We start from the raw sequence: 12,366 nt of genomic DNA, 5'->3' as shown, positions 1-12,366 counted from the left end.
ATTGACCTTTTATAAATGGATGAAAATAAGTTTATCAAAAACCAGCAAAATATATTGAAAAGTAGGCTGGAGGTGAATGGTGGGAATTCTGAGAAATTTTACTGAACCAGCCAATTGGCAATAATTAAAAACGGCCTTCTCACTTGAGAAACCAGGGACGAATGTGGCCAGCCATTGGTAGGTAAGCTTGCACATTCCTTGGAGGGCCCTTTATTACTTGCATTTGCCTTTTTTTTTGGAAGTGTATTTCTCCTGTGGGCTTTAATGATAATGCCTATGAACCCAAACTTCATGACTGAGAAATGTTCTTTGGCCTTGGCAATAAGCGTTCAACTTTGCTTAGGTGTTTGTTTTCTGCCAATGCCATGGCCCTCATGATGCCCTGAGGTATCTGTCTTGCCACCCAAGGCAGCATCTGAGCAGTACGCTTCCATTTCCTTGAACATTATCTCTTAACTACTTTTCACCAAAATGAACCTTTTTGAGGATATTACGCCATAGTTAAAAAAATCTTTCTAGCAATTTTGTCAGTAGAGTCTGGTTTAGTCCTTGCTGCTTGCCTTTACATGTCAAGAACACACACTGGGCCAGTCTTTCACTGGTTTTGAATAGTTCTTTAATTTGTGATCACTTGACTTTTCCTCTCCCCATCCTCACCCAAAAATAACAATTTAATTAGGTCTGCTGGCATGAAATCCATTTCTCAGTTATGAGCATGAGCCCACTTCTTCACCTGAGCACAGAGCTTGCAGAATCTCCCTAGTGATCCCACCCCCCAGGAAGACTCCACTCCAAGGGCAATGGGGCCAAGCCCTGCAGAGGAAATGCGATGTGGATAGCCCCATCTTTCTCTGTGGCTCAGTAACAAGGCTCATTATTTACAGTGTCCTCTCTGCTCACTGGCTCTGTTAGCATTTTTCTTTTCAATTTGGATCCTGGCCTGCATTGTGCCCCTCTCATGAAGCACGTGCCATTACGATTTTAAAATAATGGGAAGAACGCTATGGCACCACTTGCTTGGTGATATGACTCTCAAACTGTCTACAGATTGCCGAGTAAGTGAAATGTTTTGACAGAGAGAAATATGTGTTGTCAACATTGCTTTATCCATGGTTGAGAAGGGAAATTGAAACTGTAGTTCAGCAGAGTTCAGATGTTGATGACTAGAATGATCTCCTCAAAACAAATGACTATAGACCATTTTGTTTTCCTTTATGCCTCATTCTTCTCTAATGAAATGCCCAATTAAAAGCAGAGCGTATGTGCTTTAAAAAAAGGCTTAGGGAGGATTCTGGGAAATATCTGTGACAGGAGCCATCCTTCATCACTGAAGAAAATTATAGCACCATTGTGAAGAAACAGTCTGTGTTGTGACCTGCAGTGTCTTGTGTAGAGATTTTAAAGGAGACTCGGAATAAGTGTAACCTTTTAAAGATGGAAGATTGTGTGTGTATTTGTGTGTGTGTGTGTGTGTGTGTGTGAGAGAGAGAGAGAGAGAGAGAGAGAGAGAGAGAGAGAGAGAGACGGGGGGTAAGGGGAGAGATGTGAATTATTCGTGATATATCAAACAACTGACACTGGCTAGAAGTAGGGAAAAAAAATCCCCAGTAGAGTGATATGTTTAGGACAACTTGCGAATTTATCTCTGGGATTAAGTGGAATGTGGAACTGTACAGCTGTGTGTTGTCTCCTTGCAAAATGAGTTTCTCTCTGTTTCCCTGGCAGGCGTGTTCTTGTTAAGAGCTTGTTCAGAGTGGGAACACTGGTAGCTCCCGGAGCCCTGCTGACCATTATCTTCGCATTCAGGTCTGCATTGTGGAAGCAGCTCTCTATTTTTTCACTTAGAGAACATTCCTGATAAGAGAAAATGTTGACAACTTAGCCTTTTTTGAGAATCACTAAGGAAACATTTCTTCTTGTCAGTCTCCTTTCGTAGACTGGGCAGGAGAAAGAAAAGGGGATATTGCTTTGGAGAATAACCTTGACTTTCAAAAGGCATTTAACAACCAGTATTTTCTTGAGCACCTACCATGTGCAGAAGTGTATACGCTAGTCATTGCAGATTGTAAAAAGATGAATGAAGCTGAATTCATGTTTTTTTTTAATTAAAAAATTTTTTTGAATTCCTGTTTTTAAGTAGCTTAGGGCATTCTTATTTAAAAAACTAATTGCCTAATTGGAAAGACTATAAAATGGATACAGAAAAAGTAATAAGGAAATTTATATGGGTTGAAATTCCTGTGGCTCACGCTGAGGGTTCTGAAATAGGCAGACCTGTTTGAACAAGGACTCTACTACCTATTCCCTGTGACATTGGTTGGACAGTATACCTTAAGCTAAGTGTCCATTTTTTCTCCCTTGTTAAATGAGATAATGATATCTACCTTGCAGGGTTTTTGGGATGAGTAAATGAGATACCAGAAATACAGTGTCTAGTGTCTAGTGCAGTGCCTGGCACAGATGAGTTCACTTGGAATGTCAACTTTCTTCCCTCTGATTTCATGCCATGCTCATCCCCTGGCAGTCAAATTGATGCCCATCACAAATCTGCCCTAAACTCCACAAGTGATTTACTTGCATTATGATGACGTTTTCAACTGTGTCATAGCTCTGGAAAATAAAGAAGTCCAACACAGGGCAGGGTAAGCAGATAATAGTGAGGATGGTTTTCTGAACACCAACTTTCCAAGGTTTATAAGGCCAAGTGAGTCTTGTCCTCATCAAATAATGGTCACACAGGGGAGGTGTGGTAGACATACATCCTTCCACTAATATCCTGATATTTCTCTCTCCAGGAATATGGCAGCATTATACACCTCTTTCCTCTTGGAAATTAGGTATTCCAGGTGGTTTGCTGTGGACAGTGACATGTGAGTAGAAGTGACCAGTGTCACTTCCAGGAGAAAGCTTTAGAAGATTCCATTCTTACTGCCACCATTAGTTGGGGCTTTTGTCAGTCTAGGTTCATGAGATACTACAGTGAGCAGGATCTCTCTGATAATTCATGTTAAAAATAGAACATGAGTAAGAAGCTAACTTTTGTTGCCTTGCACCCCTGGGATGTTGGGCTTCTTTGTTCATAGGCTGCTTAGACTAAGGAAGTTGCACACAGATTCTGGTAATGCTGCATTTGCTCCAAACATTTCAGTGCTTCCTCTGGTGGAACTGCTTTCAGGGACAGTATATGACAACGCCAGTCTCTATGTAAAACCATATTTGCTCTCTGCCCATGGTCGTATCGCCCGGCTTCATCCTCCACTTTATTCATTAGAGTTGACTGATGGTAGCTGCTGCCAAGGAGATATTGGACACCACCGAGTGAGTGGAATGAATGAGCCTTCAGAAGCAGTGGTGAACAAAGACTGGGATGAGAGTGCACCTTATGGAGGCAGTTCACCCATGGTGCAGGCAGTGAGAAGGGGTTTGATTATAGAAAATGTAAAAATAAAAGAACTAAGAGTGTGTTTTTTACTGTCACTGAAAATGTGCAATTTTAAACAATGTTAGGGACAAGTACTCCTCTCTTTTGTGCTCCCACTTTCTCTTTTTGTTAAGCACCTGCTCAAAAGCAATTACAAAGAAACTTCAAAACTTGTGAGCCACAGAAATGTAATTGGAACATGTTGCCCCCTGCTACAGAGTGTTTTGAAAGAGATAATATTCTTTTGGGATATTTATCTAAAAAAAAAAAGAAAAGTCATTTCATTGCCATTTGTTTACAAATTTGGATGTTTATGAATTTGTATTAGTCATGTGCATTTGTCTAAATCCTACTTTTTGTATTATAAGATCTGTGAGGGTAGAGCTGGGCCTCATTCATTCTTAGGTGTCCATAGGGTCTGACCAGTGCTGAACACCTAATTGGGCCCCTACATATGATGAATGACTCAAGCTATGTTAGCAGAAAAACAGCATTTTCCTTTTTTTTTTTTTTTTTTAATCACTCACACATGCAAGAATCGGGCAGGCTTTGGCCCACTCCTTTGAGGATATTCCTGTTATTGATGCTGAGAAATTTCTGGAGCCTGCTCTTTGGAGAGAGATATGCTCCAGCTGCTGGAGCTAACAAAGATCCAAGACTGCTCCTTACACACACATGAGACATTGCACACACCCACCTATGAAGAAAAATCAGGAGAGATGACTCCTCTGTGTCCATACACACACCCGGGATTGCTTTTCATGAGTATCACTGTTTTTTGATGTTCTTTCCATACCCTGTTATTCACATTCAATGAAGATTAAGAAGTATGGGGGAGAAGAAAAAGATTTTGATTTGTCTTAGGAAACAGACTCCTAAGTGAGTCTTTAGTGCAGTTGGATTCTATAGGAGCTAAGAAGGGAAGCAGGTTGGAGAGAAGCTTGAATCTTGGCTGGTAACTCCAGGCTTCAGTTTTGGAAAGTGTGAATGAATATAACACTGGTAAAGATAGTGGTTAGGATCAGCCTACAATAATCAATAATTGTCAACTTGTCCTGGATCCCAGTCAGAGCAAGCTTGGCCTTGGGGAGAAATATTATTCTCTTTCACTCTCATTGTTTCACAGACAAGTTGTGATCATGGAAGTGGGGCTTCGGGGAAGCTTGGGTGTGAGAAGGAGACGTTTTACCATTTGGCATGCCCACCTTCTGGTTTTTCTGGGTGGGAGTCTAATACTGAAGGGAACATGTGTAGCCACTGTCATGTTTGGAGCCTATCCCATTGTCCAAGGGACCTTCCAGATGGCCTTGGGTAGACCATCTTGTGAACTCAAACAGGCTGGGTGGATAGCATCTGGAACTGTTCCAGGTTCTGGGATAATGAAATGGGGAAAAGACAGACAACCCAGGTATTTTAATTTCTGATTTTTCCAGAAAAGTGTATGGTCATTTTGAGTTCCTGGGATGGTATGATAGAACATTAAGAAGCTGAAAATATGCAAATTTCTCTGCTGCAAGCTCTATTCTTTGGGTTTTGCCATTAAGAATATAGTTGACTGACATGTAAATGCTTCTGCACTTGTAGGATTGACATGAGATCAAAATGAAAGAGGTGGCCCAATATTTGGCTTTGTTTTTCCTCCCTGAGAAAAAAAATTCCTGGACTTTTTTCACTGTCCTGTCTGGAAAGAACAAACTGAGTGGGCAACCCAGATCTGACACTGAGTGAAGCAACAATATCTGGCAGGATGTCTGAGTGTTTTTTTTTTTTTTTTTAATCTTGCTTTAGGAGATGTTGTGTGTGTATTTTTCTTAGATTTTTAATAATATTCTTTGGTGTGTAAATGAATTTAGAAGCAATAATTTTCTTTACAGGAAGTCTTTGGGTAAATAAATTACAACATGATCTCATTTGTTCCTGCCCGTTTGCCATTTGTTATTCAGACAATAAAAAAAGATACAACTCCAAGCAGGACCTTGGGCAAGTCACTTAACAATTTTAAGCCTGTCATCTATAAAATGTCAGAGTTGAACTCTACAACTTCTGAGGTCCCTGCTAGCCCTAGAAGCCTGTGCTCTGGATACAGGCAGCGAGACAGCCATCCCAGAAGCTAGACGTGCATCCCCCACATCGTTCCCTTTCTATAGTTTACATGTTCCTTGGTGGCTCAGTAATACCATTTCATAGAGGTAGACCTTCAAATAGTATTTTCTCTTCTAGCTCAAAAGCAACATTTTAGACTCTGCAAGAAATATTCTGTATAGAATGAAATAATTAAAAACTTCATGGAAACATTATTTTTAGCTCTGTGAGTTATTTCACAAACTTACTCCTTTTGTCTCTTTTTTGTCACAGGATTTAGGCAGCTTATTTCTCTGGCTTTCATCAAGTATCTTTTTTCCCTCCTGTTCAAAATAAGCTCTGTTTCCTTTTTCCTGGCCAGATGAAAGCCTGTATACCCTACTCTTCCTCATGTCAACCCAACTATGGTGGATTCAGGGTTCAGGGTTCACGTCATTCCAGATTGTCAATTTCAAAGGATAGTTCAGAGACAGGGGGATGAAAAACAAGCTGCAATTTTCCTCTTCAGATCTCTCCAACACACACTGTCTGTGTATTATTTCAGAAAACCCATTGAAAAGTACACTGTTTCCTTCCCTGACTCGGCACCAAATCAAGAAGTGGCACATAATGTATTGGTGTGTTTATTATGCATCATTTTGCTGCTGACACCAGGGCCATCAAATATTGGGAAATTTACAGCCAGGGAGGTCCAGCCATCATGCCTTGAAGTGAAGGACAAAGTATTCTGTTATTCATCTCCAGTTCTGGCCCTTTATGGTCAGACAGTGAGCAATATACTTATCAAAGTCAAAATAACCTTCACTTTAGAAAACACACTTGTCTTTAATTACTAGAATCAGAATGCATAAACAGCTTCTGTCTTGATAATAGAAGGAAGGCTGAATTGATGTAAGTTTTGAGTATTTCCTGATTTGCCAATGACACTGTGTTCAATTAAGTTTTAATTCACAAATTATGTGTCTGTTATACTAGAGAAGTGGAAAAACTTTTGGAGTTAAAAATATTTATACAGTCTGAATACATATCATGCATATGGCATGTATGGTAATTATGGTATGTATATACATACTTTTTATATGCATATTTGTTATGCATTGTTTTCTTTTCTGTTGAAACTAAGGCCAGGAGATCTACTTCTCTGCCTTGCCCATAGCAGCTTAGAGTCTGAATACTGGAGGCAGAAGAATATGAATTTGAATCTCTGACTACCTCTATGCCATAGGCATAGGCTCCATTTACTCTTCTGTGACATGGTGGTAAAAATAATAGTATGTACTGTATGGAGGTACTATTTGAAGGTGGGTTTTTTTATTTAAAAAATTTTTTTTATTGGAGTTCAATTTGCCAACATGCAGTATAACACCCAGTGCTCATCCTGTCAAGTGCCCAACTCAGTGCCCATCACCCAGTCACCCCAAACCCCTGCCTACCTCCCTTTCTACTACCCTTTGTTCGTTTCCCAGAGTTAGGAGTCTCTCATGTTCTCTCACCCTCTGTGATATTTCCTACTCGTTTTCTCTCCTTTCCCCTTTAATCCCTTTCACTATTTTTTTATATCCCCCAAATGAATGAGACCATATAATGTTTGTCCTTCTCTGATTGACTTATTTCACTCAGCATAATACCCTCCAGTTCTAGCTACCTTGAAGCAAATGGTGGGTATTTGTCCTTTCTAATGGCCGAGTAATATGCCATTGTATACATGGACCACATCTTTATCCATTCATCTTTCAGTGGACACTGAGGCTCCTTCCACAGTTTGGCTATTCTGGACATTGCTGCTATAAACATCGGGGTGTAGGTGTCCTGGCATTTGACTGCATCTGTATCTTTGGGGTAAATCCCTATGTTGTAGGGTAGCCTCTATGTTTAACTCTTTGAGGAATCTCCACACAGTTTTCTAGAGTGGCTGTACCAGTTCACATTCCCATCAACGGTGCAAGAGGGTTCCCCTTTCTCCACATCCTCTCCAACATTTGTTGTTTCCTGTCTTGTTAATTTTCCCCATTCTCACTGGCATGAGGTGGTATCTCATTGTGGTTTTGATTTGTATTTCCCTGATGCCAAGTGATGCAGAGCATTTTCTCATGTGCTTGTTGGCCATGTCTATGTCTTCTTTGGTGAAATTTCTGTTCATGTATTCTGCCCAATCCATGACTGGATTGTTTCTTTACTGTTGAGTTTAATAAATTCTTTATAGATCTTGGATACTAGCCCTTTATTTGATATGTCATTTGCAAATATCTTCTCCCATTGGGTAGGTTGTCTTTTAGTTTTTTGATTGTTTCTTTTGCTGTGCAGAAGCTTTTTATCTTAAGTCCCAATAGTTCATTTTTGCTTTTGTTTCCCTTGCCTTCATAGATATATCTTGCAAGAAGTTGCTGTGGCCAAGTTCAAAAAGGGTGTTGCCTGTGTTCTCCTCTAGGGTTCTGATGGATTCTTGTCTCACATTTAGATCTTTCAACCATTTTTAGTATATCTTTGTGTCTGGTGTAAGAGAATGGTCTAGTTTCATTCTTCTGCACATGGCTATTCAATTTTCCCAGCACCATTTATTGAAGAGACTGTCCTTTTTCCAGTGGATAGTCTTTCCTGCTTTGTCAAACATTAGGTGACCATAGAGTTGGGGGCCCATTTCTGGGATCTCTGTTCTGTTCCATTGATCTCCATGTCTGGTTTTGTGACAGTACCACACTGTCTTAATGATCACAGCTTTGTAATACAGCTTGAAATCCAGCATTGTGATGTCTCCAGCATTGGTTTTCTTTTTCAATATTCCCCTGGCTTCTTGGGTTTTCTTCTGATTCCATACAAATTTTAAGATGATTTGTTCCAAATCTGTGAAGAAAGTCCATGGTATTTTGATAGGGATTGCATTGAATGTGTAAATTGCCCTGGGTAGCATAGACATTTTCACAATATTAATTCTTCTAATCCATGAGCATGGAATGTTTTTCCATCTCTTTGTGTCTTTCTCAATTTCTTTCAGATGTGTTCTGTAGTTTTTAGGGCATAGATCCTTTACCTCTTTGGTTAGGTTTATTCCTAGGTATCTTATGCTTTTGGGTACAATTGTAAATGGGATTGATTCCTTAATTTCTCTTTCTTTACTCTCAGTGTATAGAAATGCCACTGACTTCTGGGCATTGATTTTGTATCCTGCCACATTGCTGAATTGCTGTAAGTTCTAGAAATCTTGGGGTGGAGTCTTTTGGGTTTTCTATGTTCAGTATCATATCATCTGTGAAGAGGGAGAGTTTGGCTTCTCTGCCAATTTGAATGCCTTTTATTTCTTTTTGTTGTCTGATGGCTGAGGCTAGGACTTCTAGTACTATGTTGAATAGCAGTGGTGAGAGTGGACATCCCTGTCATGTTTTTGATCTTAGGAGAAAGGCTCTCAGTGTTTCCCCATTGAGAATGATATTTGCTGTGGGAATTTCGTAGATGGCTTTTAAGATACTGAGGAGTATTCCCTCTATCCCTACAGGCTGAAGAGTTTTGATCAGGAATGGATGCTGTATTTTGTCAAATGCTTTCTCTGCATCTATTGAGAGGATCATATGGTTCTTGTTTTTTCTCTTGTTGATATAATCTATCATGCTGTTTTATGGGTGTTGAACCAACCTTGCATTCTGGGGATAATTCCCACTTGGTCATGGTGAATAATCGTAATGTACTGCTGGATCATATTGGCCAGTACCTTGTTGAGAATTTTAGCATCTGTGTTCATCAGGGATATTGGTCTATAATTCTCCTTTTTGGTGGGGTCTTTGTCTGGTTTTGGAATTAAGGTGATGCTGACCTCATAGAACGAGTTTGGAAGTATTCCATCCCTTTCTATCTTTTGGAACAGCTTTAGTAGAATAGGTATTGTTTCTTCTTTAAGCATTTGATAGAATTCCCCTGGGAAGCCACCTGGCCCTGGACTTTTGTGTCTTGGGAGGTTTTTGATGACTGCTTCAATTTCCTCCCTGGTTATTGGCCTGTTCAAGTTTTCTATTTCTTCCTGTTACAGTTTTGGTAATTTGTGGTTTTCCAGAAAGACATCCATTTCTTCTAGTTGCCTAATCTATTGGCGTATAGCTGCTCATAATATGTTTTTAAAATCGTTTGTATTTCCTTGGTATTGGATGTGATCTCTCCTTTTTCATTCATGGTTTTATTAATTTGAGTCTTTACTCTTTTTAATAAGGCTGGCTAATGGTTTATCTATCTTGTTTATTCTTTCAAAGAACTAACTCCTGGTTTTGTTGATCTGTTCTACAGTTCTTCTTGTCTCAATTTCATTGAGTTCTGCTCAAATCTTTATTAACTCTCTTCTGCTTGGTGCAGGTTTTATTTGCTGTTCTTTCTCCAGTTCCTTCAGGTGTGAGGCTCACTTGTGTATTTGAGGTTTTTCCAATTTTTTTGAGGGAGGCATGTATTGCGATGTATTTCCCTCTTAGGACCACTTTTCCTGTATCCCAAAGATTTTGAATGGTTGTATCTTCACTTTCATTAGTTTCCATGAATCTTTTTAATTCTTCTCTAATTTTCTGGTTGACCCATTCATCTTTTAGCAGGATGCTCTTTAACCTCCACGTGTTTTAGTTTCTTCCAAATTTCTTCTTGTGATTGAGTTCTAGTTTCAAAACATTGTGGTCCAAAAATATGCAGGGGATAATCCCAGTCTTTTGGGATTGGTTGAGACCTGATTTGTGACCCACATACTTGTGGGTGGTCTATTCTGGAGAAAGTTCCATGTGCATTTGAGAACGTGTATTCAGTTGCATTTGGATGCAAAGTTCTGTATATATCTGTGAAATCCATCGGGCCCAGTGTATCATTTAAAGCTCTTGTTTCTTTGGTGATGTGTTTAGGAGATCTGTCATTTTAAGAAAGTGCCATGTTGAAGTCTCCTACTATTAGTGTATTATTATCTAAGCATGTCTTTACTTTGGTTATTAATTGATTGATATACTTTTCAGCTCCCACATTAGGGGCATAAATATTCATGATTGTTAGGTCTTCTTGTTGGATAGACCCTTTAAGAATGATATAGTGTCCCTCTTCATCTCTTACTGCAGTCTTTGGGTTAAACTTTAATTTATGTGATATGAGGACTGCTACCCTAGTTTTCTTTTGAGGACCAATTGAATGGTAAATCGTTCTCTACCCTTTCATTTTTAGGCTGGAGGTGTCCTTAGGTCTAAAAAGAATCTCTTGTAGACAGCAAATAGATGGGTCTTGCTTTTTTATCCAGTCCAAAACCCTGTGTCTTTTGATGGGATCATTTAGCCCATTCACATTCAGAGTAACTATTGAAAGATATGAATTTAGTATCATTGTAATACTTTTTCAGTTCCTGTTTTTGTGGATTATTTCTTTGAGCTTCCTCTTTCTTTTACAGGGTCCCCCCCTCATATTTCTTGCAGAGCCAGTTTGGTGGTCACATATTCTTTCAGTTTCTTTCTTTCTTTTTTTTGTTTATTCTTTCAGTTTCTGCTTATATTGGAAGCTTTTTATCTCTCCTTCTATTCTGAATGACAGCCTTACTGGATATAGTATTCTGGCTGCATGTTCTTCTCATTTAGTCCCTGAATATATCCTGCCAGCCCTTTCTGGCTTTCCAGGTCTCTATGGATAGGGCTGCTGTTAATCTAATATTTCTCCTCATATAAGTTAGAAATGTCTCTCGCTGCTTTAAGGATTTTCTCTTTATCCTTTGAATTTGCAAGTTTCACTATTAAATGTCGAGGTGTTGAATGGTTTTTACTGATATTTTTTTGGGGGAACCTATCTCCTGGATCTGAATGCCTGTTTCCTCTCCCCAAATTAGGGAAGTACTCAGCTATGATTTGTTCAAATATGCTTTCTGGCCCTCTGTCCCTCTTGGCGCTCTGTGGAACCCCAATTATACATAGACTTTTCCTTCTGAGGCTATCATTTATTTCCCTTAACCTTTCCTCATGGTCTTTTGTTTTTTTCTTTTTTCCTCACATTCTTCCTTGCCATCAACCTGTCTTCTATGTAGCTCTACTCTTTCTTCTACCTCATTAACCCTTGTCTTTAGGACCTTCAGTTTGGATTGCATCTCATTAATTTATTTGTAATTTCAGCCTGATTAGATCTAAATTCTGCTGTCATGAAGTCTTGGATCCTTTATGCTTTTTTCCAGAGCCACTAGTAGCTTTATAATTGTGCTTTTTTTAAAAAAGGTTTTATATATTTATTTATGAGAGACAGAGAGAGAGAGAGAGAGAGAGAGAGAGGCAGAGATACAGGCAGAGGAAGAAGCAGGCTCCATGCAGGGAGCCTGATGTGGGACTTGATCCTGGGTCTCCAGGATCAGGCCCAGGGCTGAAGCCTGCACTAAACCGCTGAGCCATCCGGGCTGCCCTATAATTGTGCTTCTGAATTGGTTTTCTGACATCGAATAGTAATCCAAATTCTGTACCTCTGTGGCAGAATACTGTTTCTGATTCTTTCTTTTGTGGTGAGTTCTTCCTTCTAGTCATTTTGCTCAGTGCAGAGTGGCTGTATGAGCGGGCTGAGTCAAGAATATCAACCACAACCTAAGTAGATTTTACCCTAGATGATTCTCACAAGGTCAGAGACCAGAAATTGAAAACAAAGATCAGAATGAAATGAAATAAAATAAAATAAATAAATAAAATAACTTTACTTCACCAGTAAAGTGAAAAGCAAATTTTAAAACAAAGTAGTAAAAACTAAAAGGCCAAGAATCCCAAACAAGAAGGAAAAAAATTAAAAGAGAAAAAGAGAAAAAAAAAAAAGCAAAAAAGGAAAAAAAGGAAAAAAAAGAAGAAGAAAGGGGGGTACTGGGAGATGTTGGTGGTGACAAAGTTGTAGTGGAGGGA

The 12,366-nt window shown here is 39.2% G+C and overlaps 1 long non-coding RNA gene across 6 annotated transcripts in view; it reads left to right on the top strand.

Annotated features, from left to right (window-relative positions):
* The window catches only part of LOC140641194 (uncharacterized), a 241,590-nt gene that overhangs the window by 93,214 nt on the left and 136,010 nt on the right, over nucleotides 1-12,366 (top strand). For 4 of the 6 annotated variants that reach the window (XR_012037728.1, XR_012037731.1, XR_012037730.1 and 1 more), the window contains 2 exons: nucleotides 1,726-1,806; nucleotides 2,796-2,870. The exons of 1 other annotated variant lie outside the window; for it this stretch is intronic. This is a non-coding gene — a long non-coding RNA (uncharacterized lncRNA). Of the gene's footprint in view, nucleotides 1-1,725; nucleotides 1,807-2,513; nucleotides 2,705-2,795; nucleotides 2,871-12,366 lie in introns of those variants that run through there. One more of the 6 variants, XR_012037732.1, reaches the window with a different exon arrangement.

Source organism: Canis lupus, chromosome 10 (genome assembly GCF_048164855.1).
Source record: "Canis lupus baileyi chromosome 10, mCanLup2.hap1, whole genome shotgun sequence".
NCBI classification, from domain to species: domain Eukaryota; kingdom Metazoa; phylum Chordata; class Mammalia; order Carnivora; family Canidae; genus Canis; species Canis lupus.
The sequence above is the reverse complement of the archived record's forward strand: the minus strand, read 5'-3'. Positions and strand labels throughout refer to the sequence as shown.